This window comes from Odocoileus virginianus, unplaced genomic scaffold (assembly GCF_023699985.2).
Source record: "Odocoileus virginianus isolate 20LAN1187 ecotype Illinois unplaced genomic scaffold, Ovbor_1.2 Unplaced_Scaffold_22, whole genome shotgun sequence".
Taxonomy (NCBI): domain Eukaryota; kingdom Metazoa; phylum Chordata; class Mammalia; order Artiodactyla; family Cervidae; genus Odocoileus; species Odocoileus virginianus.
In genome coordinates, this window is record NW_027224284.1 from 298124 (window position 1) to 319982 (window position 21859).

Consider the following 21859-nt stretch of genomic DNA (forward strand, 5'->3'; position numbering starts at 1 on the left):
TTTTACACTGATAGTGTGTATATATATATATATATATATATATATATATATATATATATATATATATATATATATGTCAATGCTACTTTCTCAATTCATCCTACCCTCTCCTCTCCTATATTCTTTTTAAAACTCCACATATAATCGATATGATCTAATATTTGTCTTTCTCTGAGTTATTTCACATACTGTAAGTGAACTGTACTTAAGTTAAAAAACAAAACACTTACCACTTGTATAATAAAATTTCTAAAAATGTATTCAAATGATAACAGTGCTTATCCACTGTAAGAGTCTCTTATTTTTTTTTCCTCTCCTATATTTCCCATTTTTTATTTATAACAAAAGGGTCTTGGTTTTTTGGTAGTGAAAAAAAAAAGTATTTTCAGCCCTTCCCAAAGGAAACTGGTCAGCAGCAAAATTAGGAACATCCCTAAGCCAAGGGAATGAGATGACAGCATGGTCCAAGGTGAATGAATCTACCACATGACAGTCCCAACTGGGCAACTTCAGGGACAAGACAGAGGCTTAGGGGAGGGGCAAGCCTGTCTCTCAAATAAGCCTTCCAATCAGCATTCAGATGATCTTGCCAATTCCCAGAATTTTAGTGAAGTCAAGAGATGAAAGCGAGTTTCCCAACATGCTTCTTTCTGTCCCCTCCAAATAAAGCCCCCTGAACTGAAACCAGGTTCACTGGTTTAATCACACAGTCAGCCAAGTTCAACTTGCAGCTTCTCCCTCAGGAGGAAAAGGCAAGAGTGATTCACCTCTCTTCTTTTGCTCCAGGAAAATGTCTAGTAGACTCAATATCACACTTGGTTCTTCTCTACTGGATCTTGTTTCTGAGGCTCAGAGTCCATACCTTCTCTAATGTTCCACTATAAGGAAGAGTAAGGAGATAAACACATAGAATAGAGAGGAAAATGAGAGGAAGGGAAAGCACATGAAATGCAGGGGAAGGGGCTCAGGATCTGCTTGCCTGCCCCCTCTCATTTCCCTGGAAGTTGGTGCAATGATGCTTTTCCTCTTCCCCAGCTCCCTCACACAGCCCCCTCCATACACAGCAGTGACACTGAGGCTCTCACATCATGGACATGTGCCCTTATCCCTGCTTACGTTATAGGTCTAAGTATTCTCTCCAGTAGACATGCTATTATGGAAATGTGAGAGGCATCACATTGACAGAATCAAGGAGGTAATGTTGGAATGGGAACTAACGTTGCTGAAAGGTTACTAGATGCCATACCATGTTGGTTATCTTCATTTCCTCTTCATATGCTCAAAGTAATGCCTTGAACTGGACATCATTACTTCCTTTCCGCAGACTGGCATATACTCAGGCTCAGAGAGCAAAGCACATGTTCAGAGAATCCTAGGAAGGCACAAAATGGACAGAGAGGCAACTTTGTAGAGCTGGCAGGCCAATTCTGTGACAGTTTGATCATAAAAACAAATAATAATTCTGTCAGATGGTAACCCTTTGAAAAAATAAGACTCTATGAATCATCATAATAAAAGATATATATGAATAAATAAATAAATGATAGGGGAGAAGGGAAAGCTCAACCCAACATCTGAATGTCAATTAACATCAATAAATCTAGAAGAAATGACAAAATTATAAAAGCAGCACTTAACAACTAACGTAGTCATGACAGATTCAGATAAGAATCACAAATGGATTTCAGTCTGTAATAAATCCCACAGCAATCACTGAGTCACCATGGTAACCATGCTGACCAAGGAAATCTGTGATAAAACAAATAGAAATGATCTTGATACATTTCCTAATATGTGCTAGGAACTGAGCAAGACTGACATAACACAAAGGAATTAACGTCAAATATTCCTGACACAAATATTTCTTACAACTTCACCAATACACACAAACACACACACATCCCCACCTACATACATGGATACCCACATTCATAATGCTCTCTCCCACTTTTTCTTACCACCAAAGAACCCAGGAATTCATCAAGGTAGATTTATTTGAGGATAATGAAGATAACTCCACAATTCAATCCTAACCACACAAACGTTAAAGCTATGAAACTATTTCATTTCAGTGAATGATTTTCTGGAGATGATCTGTAGAAATATCTGTATGATGTTTTTGTCCTTTGTTTTGGTACATTGCCAATGACATCTAAAAGCTGATATGAGCATCTAGGCAAATGAATACTGTGATGGTAATTTTATGTATCAACTTGCTGGGACCACAGTGCCCAGATATTTGATCAAACATTATTCTAGATGTTTCTGTGAGAGTGTTTTTGAATGAGAATCACATTTAAGTAGGTACAATTTGGGTAAAGCACTTAGCCCTCCATAATGTGGATGGGCCTCATCCAATCAGTTGAAGGCCTGGATAGAACAAAAGGCTGACCTTCTCTGAACAAGAAGGAATTCTGCCAGGAGACTGCCTTTGAACTTCATCTACAACATAGGCTCTTTGTGACTTGCCAGAGGGTGCCTTCAGACTCCAACTATAACTCTCTCCTGAGCCTCCAGTCTGTTTGCCTCCTACATTAGACTTTGGACTCACCAAGCCTATTCAATCTCATTAGTCAATTCTTCAAAATACATCCTATTGTTTCTGTCTCTCTGGGAACCTAAATAATACACATATTAAGCATCAAGAGTCTTTTCTATTCTATTCTGTGGTGCTTTCTACCCAAAAGATTTCCCAGCAACATCTGGTTACTGACAGTTCAGTGAAAATATATCTGGGATTTGTATCAAATAAACAGTGCCATTCATGGAAGCAATTTAAATATCTATCAACGGATGAATGGATAAAGATGGTGTGCTACATATACACAATGGAATATTACTCAGCCATGTAAAGTAACAAAGTTGAATCATTTGTAGAGATGTAGATAGAACTACAGTTTGTCATAAAGAGTCAAGTAATTTAGAAAGAGAAAATCAAATATGGCACATTAAAGTATACATGTAAAATCAAGAAAAATGGTACTGATTAACCTTTTTGTAGGGCATGAACAGATATGCATAGAGAGTGAAAATGTGGATATGGGGAGGGGGAAACAGGGGTGGGATGAATTGTGAGATTGGGACTGACATATACACATTGCCATGTGTAAAACAGATAGCTAGTAGGAACCTGCTGTATAGCACACGGAGCTCAGCTTGGTGATTTGTGGTGGCTCAGATGTGTGTGGGGGAGATCCAAGAAGGAGATATATGGATAACTGATACACTTCATTCTACAGCAGAAACTAACACATTATAAAGTGCTATTATCCCAATTAAAAAAAATGCCATCAATAATAGCATCATAAAGTATGAATACATAGAGATAATCTATGTAGCACACCTATGTCCATAGATGTGTATGACCTGTAATCTGAATCTGCAGAACCTTGCTGAGAGAAATTAAAGAAGCCCTAATAAACAGACTGACTACAACAGTCCTGAGAGCCACAGAGTGTTGGCATAAGTCCTTTTTTTTTTTTTTTTTTTGAGTTTTTTTTTTTTTATTTATTAGTTGGAGGCTAATTACTTTACATCATTACAGTAGTTTTTGTTATACATTGAAATGAATCAGCCATGGATTTACATGTATTCCCCATCCCAGTCCCCCCTCCCACCTCCCTCTCCACCCGATCCCTCTGGGTCTTCCCAGTGCACCAGGCCCGAGCACTTGTCTCATGTACCCAACCTGAGCTGGTTATCTGTTTCACCCTAGATAATATATATGTTTCAATGCTGTTCTTTTGAAACATCCCACCCTCGCCTTCTCCCAGAGTCCACAAGTCTGTTCTATACATCTGAGTCTCTTTTTCTGTTTTGCATATAGGGTTATCGTTATCATCTTTCTAAAGTCCATATATATGTGTTAGTATACTGTAATGGTCTTTATCTTTCTGGCTTACTTCGCTCTGTATAATGGGTTCCAGTTTCATCCATCTCATTAGAACTGATTCAAATGAATTCTTTTTAATGGCTGAGTAATATTCCATGGTGTATATGTACCACAGCTTCCTCATCCATTCGTCTGCTGATGGGCATCTGGGTTGCTTCCATGTCCTGGCTATTATAAACAGTGCTGCGATGAACATTGGGGTGCATGTGTCTCTTTCAGATCTGGTTTCCTTGGTGTGTATGCCCAGAAGTGGGATTGCTGGGTCATATGGCAGTTCTATTTCCAGCTTTTTAAGAAATCTCCACACTGTTTTCCATAGTGGCTGTACTAATTTGCATTCCCACCAACAGTGTAAGAGGGTCCCCTTTTCATAAGAGACTACTACCAGCAGCTCTATGCCAATAAAATGGACAACTTGGAAGAAATGGACAAGTTCTTAGAGAAGTATAACTTTCCAAAACTGAACCAGGAAGAAATAGAAGATCTTAACAAAACGATCACAAGCAAGGAAATCGAAACTGTAATCAGAAATCTTCCAGCAAACAAAAGCCCAGGACCAGATGGCTTCACAGCTGAATTCTACCAAAAATTTAGAGAAGAGCTAACACCTATCTCTACTCAAACTCTTCCAGACAATTGCAGAAGAAGGTAAACTTCCAAACTCATTCTATGAGGCCACCATCACCCTAATTCCAAAACCAGACAAAGATGCCACAAAAAAAGAAAACTACAGGCCAATATCACTGATGAACATAGATGCAAAAATCCTTAACAAAATTCTAGCAAACAGAATCCAACAACATATTAAAAAACTCATTCATCATGACCAAGTGGGCTTTATCCCAGGAATGCAAGGATTCTTTAATATCCGCAAATCAATCAATGTAATACACCACATTAACAAATTGAAAGATAAAAACCATATGATTATCTCAATAGATGCAGAAAAAGCCTTTGAAAAAATTCAACATCCATTTATGATTAAAACTCTCCAGAAAGCAGGAATAGAAGGAACATACCTCAACATAATAAAAGCTATATATGACAAACCCACAGCAAGCATCACCCTCAATGGTGAAAAATTGAAAGCATTTCCCCTGAAATCAGGAACAAGACAAGGGTGCCCACTCTCACCACTACTATTCAACATAGTTTTGGAAGTTTTGGCCACAGCAATCAGGGCAGAAAAAGAAGTAGAAGGAATCCAGATAGGAAAAGAGGCAGTGAAGCTCTCTCTGTTTGCAGATGACATGATCCTCTATATAGAAAACCCTAAAGACTCTACCAGAAAATTACTAGAGCTAATCAATGAATACAGTCAAGTTGCAGGATATAAAATTAACACACAGAAATCCCTTGCATTCCTATACACTAACAATGAGAAAACAGAAAGAGAAATTAAGGAAACAATACCATTCACCATTGCAACAAAAAGAATAAAATACTTAGGAGTATATCTACCTAAAGAAATGAAAGACCTATATATAGAAAACTATAAAACACTGATGAAAGAAATCAAAGAGGACACAAGCAGATGGAGAAATACACCGTGTTCATGGATTGGAAGAATCAATATTGTCAAAATGGCTATACTACCCAAAGTAATCTATAGATTCAATGCAATCCCTATCAAACTACCAACAGTATTTTTCACAGAACTAGAACAAAGAATTTCACAATTTGTATGGAAATACAAAAAACCTCGAATAGCCAAAGTAATCCTGAGAAAGAAGAATGGAACTGGAGGAATCAATCTGCCTGACTTCAGACTCTACTACAAAGCCACAGTCATCAAGACAGTATGGTACTGGCACAAAGACAGAAATATAGATCAATGGAACAGAATAGAAAGCCCAGAGATAAATCCACGAACCTATGGTCACCTTATCTTTGACAAAGGAGGCAAGGATATGCAATGGAAAAAAGACAACCTCTTTAACAAGTGGTGCTGGGAAAACTGGTCAACCACTTGTAAAAGAATGAAACTAGAACACTTTCTAACACCATACACAAAAATAAACTCAAAATGGATTAAAGATCTAAATGTAAGACCAGAAACTATAAAACTCCTAGAGGAGAACATAGGCAAAACACTCTCTGACATAAATCACAGCAGGATCCTCTATGACCCACCTCCCAGAATTTCAGAAATAAAAGCAAAAATAAACAAATGGGACCTAATGAAACTTAAAAGCTTTTGCACAACAAAGGACACTATAAGCAAGGTGAAAAGACAGCCCTCAGATTGGGAGAAAATAATAGCAAACGAAGCAACAGACAAAGGATTAATCTCAAAAATATACAAGCAACTCCTCCAGCTCAACTCCAGAAAAATAAATGACCCAATCAAAAAATGGGCCAAAGAACTCAACAGACATTTCTCCAAGGAAGACATACAGATGGCTAACAAACACATGAAAAGATGCTCAACATCACTCATTATCAGAGAAATGCAAATCAAAACCACAATGAGGTACCATTATACGCCAGTCAGGATGGCTGCTATCCAAAAGTCTACAAGCAATAAATGCTGGAGAGGGTGTGGAGAAAAGGGGACCCTCTGGCATAAGTCCTTTTGAAAGGACATCACCATTATCCCAATTACCCCTACCATAGTTGGGCCTCAGGCCAAACTACAGGAAGGGAACACAGCCCATCAACAGAAAGTTGGATTAAAGATTTACTGAGCATGGCCCCACCCACCAGAGCAAGACCCAGTTTTCCCCACAGCCAGTCCCTCCCATCAGGAAGCTTCCATAAGCCTCTTATCCTCATCCATCAGAGGGCAGACAGAATGAAAACCACAGTCACAGAAAACTAACCAAACTGATCACATGGATCACAGTCTTGTCTAACTCAATGAAACTATGAGCCATGCTGTGTAGGGCCACCCAAGACAGATGGGTCATGGTGGAGAGTTCTGACAAAACGTGGTCCACTGGAGAAGGGAATGGCAAACCACTTCAGTATTCTTGCCTTGAGAACCCCATGAACAGTATGAAAAGGCAAAAAGATATGACACTGAAAGATGAACTCCCCATTTTCATAAGTTCCATTTTCATAATGAAAATCTTATTTGGTACAAGAAGGCAAAGTAAAAAGAACAGAAATAAAAGACATACAAATTGTAATGTAAAAAAATTTCTTTCATCTTTGTGGATGACATTATTGTCTATGAAGAAAATCCCAAGAAAAGTATATTGCAAAAGAAAAAATAAAACCAAAACAACTGGACATGCATAACTAAAAAAATGGACTCTAACACATACCTCACAACTTATAGAAAAAAATAACTCAAAGTGTAGTATACTTAAATATTAATTTATATTTAAACATATTTAAATATATTAAAAATACAAGTAAAGCATGCCGTAAATCATGAAATGTAGAACTAAGACCTAAGAAAATAAACATGAACTCCCCAGGTCGGCAGGTGTCCAATATACTACTGGAGAAGAGCAGAGAAATAGTTCCAGAAGGAATGAAGAGCATGAGACAAAGTGGAAACAATGCACAGTTGTGGATGTAGCTGGTTGTGAAAGTTAAGACAAGAGTTCACCCAGAAGTCTCCATATCTACACTGAAACCAAGTTCCACTCAAGAGTCAACAAGTTCCATTGCAAGATGCACCATGCTAATTCTCCAGCAAAACAGGAACATAACACTGAACATTAAAAGATGGGCTGCCCAAAGCTATGCTGAACCCACAGACACCCCAAAACTCACTACTGGACACTTCATTGCACTCCAGAGAGAAAAGATCCAGCTCTACCCACCAGAACACAGAACACAACTTCCCGAAACCAGGAAACCTTGACAAGCCACTGGTCCAACTCACCCACAGATAGTAGTCTCCACAATTAATAGGACCATGAACTTCCAGCCTGAAGAAAGGGCACCCCAAACACAGCAATCTAAACAAAATGAAAAGGCAGAGAAATATTCAGCAGGTGAAGGAACATGATAAAAAACCCACCAAACCAAACAAAAGAGGAGGAGATAGGGAGTCTACCTGAAAAAGAATTCAGAATGATAGTAAAGATGATTCAAAATCTTGAAAACAAAATGGAGTTACGGAAAAATAGACTAGAGACAAGGGTTGAGAAGATAAAAGAAATATTTAACAAACACCTAGAAGGAAAAAAGAAGAGTCAATCAATAATACACAATGCAATAACTGAGATTAAAAGCACTTTGGAGGGAACCAACAGTAGAAAAACTGAGGTAGAAGAGAGGATAAGTGAGGTGGAAGACAGAATGGTGGAAATAAATGAAGCAGAGAGGAAAAAAGAAAAAAGAATTAAAAGAAATGAGGACAACCTCAGAGACCTCTGGTACAACATTAAATGCCCCAACATTCAAATCATAGGCATCCCATAAGAAGAAGATGAAAAGAAAGGGCATGAGAAAATATTGAGGAGATAATAGTTGAAAACTTCCCTAAAATGGGGAAGGAAATAGCCATCCAAGTCCAAGAAACCCAGAGAGTCCCAAACAGGATAAACCCAAGGTGAAACACCCCAAGACACATATTAATCAAACTAACAAAGATCAAACACAAAGAGCAAATATTAAAAGCAGCAAGGGAAAAGCAACAAATAACACACAAGGGGATCCCCATAAGGATAACAGCTGATCTTTCAACAGAAACTCTTCAGGCCAGAAAAAATGGCAGGACATACTTAAGTGATGAAAGAGAAAAACCTACAACCAAGATTCCTCTACCCAGCAACTATCCTATTCAAATATGAAGGAGAAATCAAAAGCTTTACAGACAAGCAAAAGCTGAGAGAATTCAGCACCACCAAACCAGCTCTTCAACAAATGCTAAAGGATCTTCTCTAGACAGGAAACACAGAAAAGGTTTATAAAAATGAACCCAAAACAACAAAGTAAATGGTAATGGGATCATACTTATCAATAATTACCTTAAATGTAAATGGGTTAAATGCTCCAACCAAAAGACAAAGACTGGCCAAATGGATACAAAAACAAGACCCCTATATATGCTGTCTACAAGAGACCCACCTCAAACCTAGGGACACATACAGACTGAAAGTGAGAGGGCTGGAAAAAGATATTTCATGCAAATGGAGACCAAAAGAAAACAGGAGTAGCAATACTCATATCAGATAAAATAGACTTTGAAATAAAGACTGTGATAAGAGACAAAGAAGGACACTACATATTGACCAAAGGATCAATTGAAGAAGATATAACAATCATAAATATATATGCAGCCAACATAAGAGCACCTTAATATGTAAGTCAAATGCTCACAAGTATGAAAGGGGAAATTAACAGTAACACAATATAGCAGGGGACTTTAATACCCCACTCACACTGATGGATAGATCACCCGGCCAGAAAACTAGCAAAGTAACACAAGCTTTAAATGATACATTGGACCAGTTAGACCTAATTGATATCTACAGGGCATTTCACCCAAAAACAATGGATTTCACTTTTTTCTTAAGTGCACATGGAACATTCTCCAGGATAGATCACATCCTGGGCCATAAATCTAGCCTTGGTAAATTTTTAAAACTTGAAATCATTTCAAGCATCTTTTCTGATAACAATGAGGTAACATTAGATGTCAACTACAGGAAAAAGAACTATAAAAAACACAAATATATGGAGGGTAAACAACACCCTTCTGAATAACCAACAGATCATGGAAGAAATCAAAAAGGAAATCAAAATATGCATAGAAACAAATGAAAATGAAAACACGACAACCCAAAACCTATGGGATTCAGTAAAAGCAGTGCTAAGAGGGAGGTTCATAGCAATACAAGCCTACCTCAAGAAACAAGAGAAACATCAAATAAACAACCTAAATTTACACCTAAAGCAATGAGAAAAAGAAGAGTAGAAGAACCCCAAAGTTAGTAGAAGGAAAGAAATCATAAATATCAGAGCAGAAATGAATGAAAAAGAAATGAAAGAGACTAGAGCAAAGATCAACAAAACTAAAGGGTGGTTCTTTGAGAAGATAAATAAAATAAAATAAAATAAAACCAGACTCATCAAGAAAAAAGGGGAGAAGAAGCAAATCAAGAAAATTAGAAATCAAAATGGAGAAATCACAACAGAAAACCCAGAAAAACAAAAGATCTTAAGAGAATACTATGAGTAAATTATATGCCAATAAAATGGACAACTTGGAAGAAATGGACAAATTCTTAGAAAAGTATAACCTTCCAAAACTGAACCAGGAAGAAATAGAAAATCTTAACAGACCCATCACAAGCACAGAAATCAAAACTGTAATAAAAAATCTTCCAACAAACAAAAGCCCAGGGCCAGATGGCTTCACAGGTGAATTCTACCAAAAATTTAGAGAAGAGCTAACACCTATCCTACTCAAACTCTTCCAGAAAATTGCAGAGGAAGGTAAACTCCTTCTATTAGGCCATCGTCACCCTAATACCACAACCAGACAAATGTGCCACCAAAAAAAAAAAAAAAACTACTGGGCAATATCACTAATGAATATAGATGCAAAAATCCTTGACAAAATTCTCACAAACAGAATCCAACAACATATGACAAAAATCATATATCATGACCAAGTGGGCTTTATCCCAGGGATGCAAAGATTCTTCAATATATCACAAATCAATCAATGTGATACACCATATTAATAAATTGAAAGATACTCACCAGAAAGCAGGCACAGAAAGAACATACCTCAACATAATAAAAGCCATATATGACAAACCCACAGCAAATATTATCCTCAATGGCAAAAAATTGAAAGCATTTCCTCTAAAATCAGGAACAAGACAAAGGTGCCCACTCTCACCACTACTATTCAACATAGTTTTGGAAGTCCTAGCCACAGCAATCAGAGAAGAAAAAGAAATAAAAGGAATCCAGATTGGAAAAGAAGTAAAACTCTCACTGTTTGCAGATGACATGATCCTCTACATAGAAAACCCTAAAGATACCACCAGAAAATTACTAGAGTTAATCAATGAATATAGTAAAGTTGCAGGATATAAAATTAATACACAGAAATCCTTTGCATTTCTATACACTAACAATGAAAAACAGAAAGAGAAATTAAGGAAACAATTCCATTCACCATTGCAATGAAACGAATAAAACACTTTGGAATAAATTTACCTAAAAAAACAATAGAGCTATATGTAGAAAAATATAAAATACTGATGAAAAAAATCAAAGATGACACAAATAGATGTAAAGATATACCATATTCAGCATTTAAAAAAATCAATAAAGTTAAAATAAGTATATTACCCAAAGCAATCTATAGGTTGAATGCAATCCCTATCAAGCTACCAATGGTATTCTTCACAGAACTAGAACAAATAATTTCACAATTCATATGGAAACATAACAAAACATAGCTGAAGGATTCTTGAGAAAGAAGAATAGAACTAGAGTAATCAACCTTCCTGACTTCAGACTATACTACAAAGCTACAATCATCAAGAGAGTATGGTACCAGCACAAAGAGAGAAATATAGATCAATGGAACACTAAAGAAAGCTCAGAGAGAAACCCATGCACCTATGGACACCTAATATTTAACAAATGAGGTGCAAATACACAATGGAGAAAAGACAATCTCTAACAAGTGCTGCTGGGAGAACTGGTCAACCATGTATAAAAGACTGAAATTAGAACACTATCTAACACCATTTCAAAAGGTTCTAAACTAGAACACTTTTTTTTTTTTTTTTGATTATAGGAAATCTACTTTTTTTTTTTTTAGTCTGAAATTTTTTTTCCTTTATTTTTTATAGTTGGAGGTTAATTACTTTACAATACTGTAGTGGTTTTTGCCATACATTGACATGAATCAGCCATGGATGTACATGTGTTCCCCATCCTGAACCCCCCTCCCACCTCCCTCCCCACTAGAACACCTTCTAACACACTTTCTATCACCTTTGCAAATTCAGACTTAAATTGAAGTAGAGAAAACCACTAGACCATTCAGGTATGGCCTAAATCAAATCCCTTATAATTATACAGTTCAGTCAGTCAGTCACGTTGGACTCTCTGTGACTCCATGGACCGCAGCACGCCAGGCCTCCCTGTCCATCAAAAACTCGTGGAGTTTACTCAAACTCATGTCCATTGGGTCAGTGATGCCATCCAACCATCTCATCCTCTGTTGTCCCCTTCTCCTCCAGCCTTCAATCTTTCCCAGCATCAGGGTCTTTTCAAATGAGTTAGTTCTTCGCATCAGGTGGCCAAAGTATTGGAGTTTCAGCTTCAGCATCAGTCCTTCCAATGAATATTCAGGACTGATTTCCTTTAGGATGGACTGGTTGGATCTCCTTGTTGTCCAAGGGACTCTCAAGAGTCTTCTCCAACACCACAGTTCAAAAGCATCAATTCTTCAGCGCTCAGCTTTCTTTATAGTCCAACTCTCACATCCATACATGACTACTGGAAAAACCATAGCTTTGACTAGATGGACCTTTGTCAGCAAAGTAATATCTCTGCTTTTTAATATGCTGTCTAGGTTGTCATAACTTTTCTTCCAAGGAGCAAGCATCTTTTAATTTCATGGCTGCAGTCACCATCTGCAGTGATTTTGGAGCCCCCCAAAATTAAACCTCTCATTATTTCCACTGTTTCCCAATCTATTTGCCATGAAGTGATGGGACCAGATGCCATGATCTTAGTTTTCTGAAAGTTGAGTTTTAAACCAAATTTTTCACTTTTTCACTTTCATCAAGAGGCTCTTTAGTTCTTCGCTTTCTGCTATAAGTGTAGTGTCATCTGCATATCTGAGGTTATTGATATTCTCCTGGCAATCTTGATTCCAGCTGTGCTTCATCCAGCCCAGCATTTCTCATGATGTACTCTGCACACAAGTTAAATAAGCAGGGTGACAATATACAGCCTTGACATACTCCTTTTCTGATTTGGAACCAGTCTGTTGTTCCATTTCTAGTTCTAACTATTGCTTTTTGACCTGCATACAGATTTCTCAGGAGGCAGGTAAGATGGTCTGGTATTCTCATCTGTTTACAAATTTTCCACAGTTTGTAGTGATCCACACCCTCAAAGGCTTTGGCATAGTCAAAAAAAGCAGTGGAAGTAAAAAATAGATTCAAGGGATTAGATCTGATAGACAGAGTGCCTGAAGAACTATGGATGGAGGTTCGTGACATTGTACAGGAGGCAGTGATCAAGACCATCCCCAAGAAAAAGAAATGCAAAAAGGCAAAATGGTTGTCTGAGGAGGCCTTACAAATAGCTGAGAAAAGAAGAGAAGTGAAAGGCAAAGGAGAAAAGGAAAGATATTCCCATTTGAATGCAAAGTTCCAAAGAATACCAAGACGAGATAAGGTAGCCTTCCTCAGTGATCAATGCAAAGAAATAGAGGAAAACAATAGAATGTGAAAGACTAGAGATATCTTCAAGAAAATTAGAGATACTAAGGGAAAATTTCATGAAAAGATGGGTACAATAAAGGACAGAAATGGTATGGGCCTAACAGAAGCAGACGATATTAAGAAGAGGTGGCAAGAATACACAGAAGAACTATACAAAAAAGATCTTCATGACCCAGATAATCATGATGGTGTGATCACTCACCTAGAGCCAGACATCCTGGAATATGAAGTCAAGTGGGCCTTAGGAAGCATCACTACAAACAAAGCTAGTGGAGGTGATGGAATTTCAGTTGAGCTATTTCAAATCCTAAAAGATGATGCTGTTAAAGTGTTGCACTCAATATGTCAGCAAATTTGGAAAACTAGCAGTGGCTACAGGACTGGAAAAGGTCAGTTTTCATTCCAATCCCAAAGAAAGGCAATGCCAAAGAATGTTCAAACTACTGCACAGTTGCACTCATCTCACATGCTAGCAAAGTAATGCTCAAAATTCTCCAAGCCAGGCTTCAACAGTACATGAACTGTGAACTTCCAGATGTTCAAGCTGGATTTAGAAAAGGCAGAGGAACCAGAGATCAAATTGTCAACATCCACTGGATCACAGAAAAAGCAAGAGTTCCAGAAAAACATCAACTTCTACTTTATTGACTACGTCAAAGCCTTTGACTGTGTGGATCACAACAAACTGTGGAAAATTCTTAAAGAGATGGGAATACCAGACCACCGCTGACCTGCCTCCTGAGAAACCTGTATGCAGGTCAAGAAGTAACAGTTAGAACTGGACATGGAACAACAGACTGTTTCCAAATCAGGAAAGGAGTAAATCAAGGTTGTATATTGTCACCCTGCTTATTTAACTTATATGCAGAGTGCAAATTATGTGAAATGCCTGGCTGGATGAAGCACAAGCTGGAATCAAGATTGCTGGGAAAAATATCAATAACCTCAGATATGCAGATGACACCACCCTTATGGCAGAAAGTGAAGAGGAACTGAAGAGCCTCTTGATAAAAGTGAAAGAGGAGAGTGAAAAAGCTGGCTTAAAACTCAACACTCAAAAAATGAAGATCATGGCATCTGGTCCCACCACTTCATGGCAAATAGATGGGGAAACAATGGAAACAGTGACAGACTATTTTCTTGGGCTCCAAAATCACTGCAGATGGTGACTGCAGCCATGAAATCAAAAGACACTTGCTCCTTGGAAGAAAATCTATGACCAAACTAGACAGAGACATTACTTTGCCGACAAATGTCCATGTAGTCAAAGCTATGGTTTTCCCAGTAGTCTTATATGAGAGTTGGACTATAAAGAAAACTGAGTGCCAAAGAATTGATGCTTTTGAACTGTGGTGTTGGTGAAGACTCTTGAGAGTCCCTTGGACTGCAAGGAGATCAAACCAGTCAATCCTAAAGGAAATCAGTCCTGAATATTCATTGGAAGGACTGATGCTGAAACTCCAATATTTTGGCCACCTGATGCAAAGAACTGACTCATTGGAAAAGACCCTGGTGCTGGGAAAGATTGAAGGCAGGAGGAGAAGGGGACAACAGAGGATGAGATGGTTGGATGGCATCACTGACTTGATGGACATGAGTTGAGCATGTTCCGGGAGCTGGTGATGAACATGGAAGCCTGGCGTGCTATAGTACATGGGGTCACAAAGAGTCAGACAGGACTAAGCGACTGAACCGAACTAACAAAACATTAGCTCTAAAGAGGAAATAAGAGGAAAATATGAGAAAAGTCAGTGGTTGCTCTGAGGTGACATGGCTCCAGCAAATTAACTTTGTACTTTTAAGAAGTGAAAAAATATTTTTTTAATCCCTGTTTGTACCTCTCATCCCCATACAATCACAGGCCTTCTTTCTCTCTCTTTTCTCCTTTCTCCCCCACCCTTCAACATCAAAGTTCCAGAAAGCATTTCTGCATTTGGTTTTTAATATGTTTCTCTTCCTACCGACCCCTTACCTTACCGCACTGTAGTTTTTGTCCCCATAATTGCAATGAATGTGCTCTCACCAAGGTCACAAGTCTCTTTTTTGTCTCCAGGTTCAGATATTTTGTATAAATATGTTAACATCTTGAAAGTTCTTTTAATAACCATATAAAATATGCATGTTTGTACACATTGCTCCTATTGCTTAATATCAAATCTTCAACAGTTTCCCAGGCTCTGGAGCAGGAGGTGCTGGGTTCAAACCCAAGATGACCTGCTGCCTAACTGTGCAGTCCTGGGCCAAATCCTTATTTTTCTGTTCCACAATTTTTTAATCAATAAAATGAGTATAAGCAATTGTATCTACCTCATAGAGGTGCTGTGAGCACTGAAGAACTGATATATGAATAAGACTTGGCATATGATACATAAAAAAGACTTGGCACAAATACAATTTTAGCCAATTTTGTATTTTGTTTTCTCTATCTTTATTGATACTACTATCCTGGCAGTTGTGAAAAATAGGGTTTACACTGATTTTTATTCATATTCAGTGACATTTGAGGGATGTTTTTACTGAGTGTATTAGTTTCCTAATACTACCATTTCTTTGTATCACTCATTCATACACTAATCAGTAAATATATATTGAGCTTGAAACCTATACTATTCCATTAGCACTTACTCACTAACTCTGAACTGGAAATAAGAGGAAAATATGGGGAAAGTCAATGGTTAAATCTGAGATGACATGGCTCCTGCACATTAACTTTTATACTTTTCTGAACTGGCAATAAAAAAGAAAACATGAAATTCATGGCTTAAAACAACAGAACTTTTTCCCTCTCTCACTTCTGGAGACCACAGTCCAAAAGTAGGATATTGACAGGGCCATATTAGAGCAGCAGACTCCAGTCTTTGCCTCCATCTTTCTTTACATGGCCTTCTTCCTTGTGTGTGAAATCACCCTCTCTTTTTTTTTTCTCTCCTTTCTCTTATAAGGACACCAGTCATTGGTTTTAGGGACCACCCTAAATTCAGTATGAACTCATCTCAATTACATATGCTCAGACCATACTTCTAAGTACGGCTGCAATCACAGGTATGGGTTAAGACTTGGACATATCTTGTTGTGGAATATAATTCAACCCACTACAGTGATATAAGCAGATTAAAAATCTAAAATGAGGTCTTACCTTTTGTACAGAGCAAATGAATGCCTCTGTACATGTATGAATACACACATTCCCATATAAGAAAGCTTTGGGACCCATATAACCCAGATGAAAACATTAGCAAGGATTATCTTTGAGTGCTATATTTAGGGTATTTTTATTTTATTTCCATTTATATGTTCCATTTTTTAACCTATAAACCTGTGTTACTCTTGTAAATACAGAGAATAATAAAATCACTGAGGAACACAAGCAATCTTTGCTCTGCCTACAAGAGAGCCATATATTTAGAACAGGACCATACCTGAGGCACAGGAAGGGATAATAAGATGTTGGGGAGCCCATTCCACAGTATAACAGGACACAATTCCCCAAATTGCAAACCATACTACTTACTATCAATATTTTAAATTCCTACCGATTTAACTGGGGCAAAAGTGTTGTACCTCAGTTTGATTAGTTTTGCTTTGCCCTGATGAACAGTGAGGCTGAGGGTCTTATCAGGTGAGAAGCAGTACTGTGTACTGGTTACATGTGGGGCTCAGAGATCACACAGAATCTGTTCACATCTTGGTCTTGGGACCGGCTAGCCCTACCCTCACTGTGCCTTACTTCCCTGATGGTTAAAGTCCGACAACACGGGCTTCCCTAGTGGTCCAGTGGTGAAGACTCCATATTTTGCAGGTTTCATCCCTGGTCTGGGAACTAAGGATCCCACATGCCCCATGGTGCAGCCAAAAAAAAGAAAAAACAAAGTCGGGGCACAGTATCTCCTCCTAGGCTGTGGTGAGGAGGAAAAGACTAAGTGTAGGTTGAACATGTACAACAGTGCTAGGTAGTGAAGAGGTCAGGAATAAATATGTACAATTCTTATTATTATCATACCTAAATGAATCATTAGAAATTACAGGATCATTTTTATTATTCTGTGAGCTTATACTGATTGGCTTGAATTGACCTACGGTGTTTATCATAAAAAAGTAGCTTGTAAAACCATAAGAAGGATTTTACATCATTGCTATTCTTAAAAATGCATAATTATACTGGCATAGTACAATTTCTGGAAAAAAAAATGTAGTCAAATGTAGACAGTTCTTATCCATAAGAAATAGACCTTTAAGAATTTTAATGACTTTTTTTCCCTTCATGTGTTGATGCCCAGTTTTATCTACAACAAAGTGCTTGGTTTTGGAAGTGCAAAATATAGTAAGAATAAATATCCTTAGCCCTTCCCATAGGAAAGTGGGTCAGTGTCAAAATGGGGAATCCCTAAGCCATAGGAATTAGGTAACAAGTGGTCTCAGAACTAATTTTTGAATCTACCACATGACATTCCCAGTGGGCAATGTCAAGAGAATTAGACATGCCTAAAGGAGTGGCAATCATGTCTCTCAAATAGAGCTTACATGCAGCAGTCCAATGACATCTACACTTCCCAGGATTTTAGTAAAGGTTGTGAGATAAAATCAGCTTCACAAGATGCTTCCTTCTGTACTCTCACAATTAAAGCCCCTTGAGCTAAGAGCAAGCCATGGTTTTAACCACCAGTTAGCCAAGGAGTGAGCTCCAAGGGAGAGGAAAACATGAGGGTCTGCATGATATCGCCCAGCCCCACAGCAACCCGAGGGGAGAATGCTTAAACAGCAGGATTCAGGGGAAAGTTTAGTCATAGTTTCAATCAGACAAAGTCCCCAGGCACAATCAACATGTGAGAATGAAATAAACTTTAAAGTACCTTCCTGGGACTTCCCTGATGACCCACTGGCTAAAAATCCACCTTCCAATGCAGAGGATGTGGGTCTGATCCGTGGTCAGGAAACTAAGATCCCACATGTTGTGGGGGGCAACTAAGCTTGCAGGCCACAACTAGAGAGAAGCCACAATGAAGAGCCCATATGCCACAATAAAGATCCCACATGCCACATCTCAGACCCAACACAGCCAAATAAATAAATAAATATTAAAAATAAAACTGCAACCTCATCACTAGAAAAAAGGAAAAGAGAAGAAAAGGAAAGGAAAATAAAATAAAGTACCTTCCTTGTGCAACTAAAAATAAGAAAAGAAAAGGAAAATATACAAAAGCCCAGCACTTCAAAAAAATTCAAAATGGCATACATGCTCAAGCCAACTGAGGGATCTGAGTGTTAGTCTGAACACAGGAGGACTACTTGCGATCATGTCATCTTTCACCTAGGTTCTGGATGTACAGGTCTAGCTGAGCAACAGTGTGAATGATAGACAGAAAACTAGGCCTGGAGAAAGAGAAGTTTCATATTCAGGAGGTACTGAGACACTGTTTAGAGCTAGCTGAGACCTGGCAACTCTAAGACTTTGAACATGGCAGATAAAAAGTGACTAAAAATAGTATCTGCTGATTCCCTTAATGCCTTCTTCAGCACAGAAACTGAGAAAATTGGTGTGTCCATTTTAGAAGCTATAGAAGCTCTGAAAGAGAATACACATGGCATAACATTCATAACATATACATTTCCTTTCTGCTCCTTCAAATCCAAATGATTTCTATGAGCTCTTCTTATTTAAGTCATCTCTTTTCTTGGGAGAGAACACAGGAGAAATTATACATATATTTCTTGAACTTTTACAATATTGAAAAACTGATATCTTCTATCAGTTTGTTCATTATTCCTCACAACAGATCTGTGAGGTAGGTATCAATATGCCATTTCCTAGATGACCCACTATATGGTCACACACATCTACTTAGAGGCATCTCTCTTCATTTTCCATAGGTTATTTTTTCCAAAGAAGAGACAATTTTTAGAAATAGAAACAAAAAATTTCCTTTGAAGAAGATTATAAAAACTAACTGTTGTATGATCCCAATGCCCTTTAAAGAATTCGTAGTGTGTATGTGAGTGTGAGAGTGATAGTTGCTTAGTCATGTCTGACTCTATGCAACCCTATGGACTGTAGTCCGCTGGCTCCTCTGTCCATAGAATGCTCCAGGCAAGAAAACTGGAGTGGACTGCCATTTCCTTCTCCATCATATGTGTATAAAGAGAATGAAAGGACATATAGGTAGTTTTCATTTCCTGCTTACTCCTGAATCTACATCACATCTCTTTATTAAATTTGAGTTATGGACTTCCCTGGTGGTCCAGTGGTTAAGAACCCACCTTGCAATGTGGGGAGAAATAAATATATATATTGTAATTGATTATATTTTTTTAAAATTGAAAGTTAAAACTCAAATTCATAAAAGTGATTACCTATAAGATGACAGAGCAGCAGCTCAGGATGGAAGATGATATATATTCTCATTAAAAATATAATACATAATTACTGACTCCAGGTACTGAAAAGGACAAGAAACAATGACCAACCCAGTAGCAAAGAGCAACTCTACTTGCTCAGATTGAATTAGACACATTTCACACTAAAAGGAACTGGCCTTCTTTGGAGAAAAGGCTGATTCCAGGACTAAGTGGGATTGCAGCAGATGAGTCTGAACCAAACTCTCATATCAGAACACATGTCAAGGAGACAACAGCCAACCTAAAGATTCAGAAGCCAACCAAAAGGCTCTCACAGCCCAAAAATAGAACAATTTGAACATCAAAAATGTTAATACCTGCAATGGATTAAAACATCAAGTATATAAACATCTAGAGCGTATGATGACACTCTAAAAGAAAAAAACACCAACCCAATTTTCACCTTTGGAGGATCCCACAGAAAAAACTCACCATCTTAAAAAGTAGAAAAATTGCAAAAGAATTAAGCATTAATTCCTCTCTTCTGTGTCAATCAGACATCAGTGTAACCTCATAGTTGATGAGAGGAAGTTTGTCTTATAGAAGAATTCCAGCTAATATATGGAAAAGAAATTATAGAATCAAAATGTTACCATTTGCAACCATTAATGAAATATAGATTGAGGTTTTCATCTTAAGAGGCTAAGAAAACATGAGTAAAAGGCAGATGGGAAATGTCATAATAGATGGATCAGACAACACCTGGACCAGTGATCAGTCTCAAGGACACAAGGAAAGACAACAGAAATGAAGAGACTCCTGAAACAGGGCTATAGGAAGTACACCACCACATCTCAGGTACTCTTTCCACAAATCTGAATCTGAGCAAGCCTCTATATGTACAGTTATTACCAATTTAAAGGAAATAGGATGAGCCAGTAGAACCAACAGCACAATAGAGACATAATCAGCGTAATCCAGAATGCAGACTCCACAGGAAAAAGATCCAGCTTGATAAGTAAATAAATGGAGATTTTAAAAAGGACATCTGAATGAAAAGGGATCAAGATTTCAGAGAAATTAAGCTTAAAACCACATTGAGCTACTACCACGTATCTATAAGAATAACAAAAGGAGAAAGATGGAAAATATCAAATTGTCTAATGCATAGAAACTGTGATGAATATTATCTTCTAATTTTTACAATCATTATCTTCACATTTTTGTTAAATAAATACTCTGTATATGCAAAAATGCCTACCAAAGCATAGTTTTCACCTGACAACACCTAACAGGGGCTGACATAGTTCAACAAATGTCTCTTTCTTCTTCCTAAGTATAATGGTGAGGAGTGTGGGCTCCAGAGACAGACCAGGTCCAAACCATCATTCTACCACTTATAAAATGGTATGAATTTGAACAAAAAAATAATGGTATGAATTTGGACACTTTTACTTCACCTCATAGTCACTCAAGTGCCTCATCTGCAAAACACCAATTATACAGAACTGATCATAGAAGAAAGAAGTTCAAAGTAAAAAACATTGCCTTGTGTTTTGGTTTATACAAGGATAAATGGTGAGGAATTACATAATTTAAAAAATTCAACTGCAAAAACCTTGGGATAGCTGGCTTTCTCTGTACTATGGGAGAATGAAAGAACCTCTCTGGGCCTCAGTTTTCTCCTTTAAGAACTGTCTTTACCTCATGGGTTGTTGCTTTGAGAATTAATTGACACATGCAAATACTTAGAATGGCATGAGGCACACAATATCAGCTCAATAAATGGTAGAATTTTCATAAGGACATGCAAGTTTTGATATTTTTACAAAGTTTCCATTTGTCTGTAACAAAGCTTGTCATTTGGACTCAACTCGAATGTCAAGTCCTAAGAAAGAGCTTCACTGACAACTGTGTCTACAACAATCCCTGTCCTTATAATTTTCTACTAATGAATTTTATTTTGTTGCAAGCATTTATTCCCATACAAAATAGCCCAGCTTATTGATTTGTTTCCCTGCTTATTGCCAGTTTCTCAAACTAGAGTAAAAGTTCTAGGCATATTGCCCTTTCTTATTCACTGTGTTGCATCCCCAGAATCTAGTTTCAGTGAGTATGATGGGTTGAAATGTCACCCCAAAAAGATATGTTGAAGTCTTAATTCCCAGTGCACCTGAACATAAACTTACTTGGAACTATGGCTGCTGCAGATGTAGTTAGTTAAGATGAGGTCATACTGGAGTAGGGT

At 37.7% G+C, this 21859-nt stretch overlaps 1 long non-coding RNA gene across 2 annotated transcripts in view; it reads right to left on the minus strand.

Moving 5' to 3' along the window:
- Positions 1–21859, minus strand: part of LOC110142356 (uncharacterized) — a 38227-nt gene that overhangs the window by 12276 nt on the left and 4092 nt on the right. Inside the window, exons 2-3 of one of the 2 annotated variants that reach the window (XR_011486143.1) lie at positions 1247–1372; positions 768–878 (exon numbers count right to left, since the gene is read on the minus strand). This is a non-coding gene — a long non-coding RNA (uncharacterized lncRNA). The remainder of the gene's footprint in view (positions 1–767; positions 879–1246; positions 1373–21859) is intronic. The other variant, XR_011486144.1, reaches the window with a different exon arrangement.